This window comes from Mytilus californianus, unplaced genomic scaffold, assembly GCF_021869535.1.
Source record: "Mytilus californianus isolate M0D057914Y unplaced genomic scaffold, xbMytCali1.0.p SCAF_8, whole genome shotgun sequence".
Classification (NCBI taxonomy): domain Eukaryota; kingdom Metazoa; phylum Mollusca; class Bivalvia; order Mytilida; family Mytilidae; genus Mytilus; species Mytilus californianus.
The window spans coordinates 92,803,791-92,804,338 of record NW_026262734.1 but is presented as its reverse complement, the minus strand read 5'-3'; positions in this window follow the sequence as shown (position 1 = coordinate 92,804,338).

Sequence of the window (548 nt, the reverse complement as noted above, 5' to 3'; positions counted from 1 at the left end):
ATAACAATATAACTATTTTTTTATTCAAATGCGCGGGGTTAATAAATGTATGTAATTTATTTTTAAGGGTTTGCCTTTAAAAGCTGCTGTCATGATCAGTGTTAAAAGTGTTATGTTGACTGTAAAAAGTGAGTCCATTTATCATATAGAACTTTAAGAATATTTCTTCAGATACCAGGGGCGGATCGAGGATTTTGGAAAAACATAAAATAAGTGTAAAATGCATTTTATAGTTAAAGTGTAGGGGTTGGACATTTTGGTGCCGTATTCTCTCCATTAATTGTCTATTATAAAATGATTGGATGGATCCAAAGCTATGTACTAATTGATATATTTGATATGGGATTTGTCACTTAAAAAAAATGGACATGGAAAATTCTCGTTTGTTGTATGGTTAGTTAGAATAACCTCACGTATTTCTTGTTGTAAAAGGCAAATTGGATATTTAATTTTTTTATTATTTTAATAACACTTGGATTTTCTTTGATCTATATATAAACTACTTAGGATAAGTCATATTTAAACTATTTGATCAATTATATGAATGA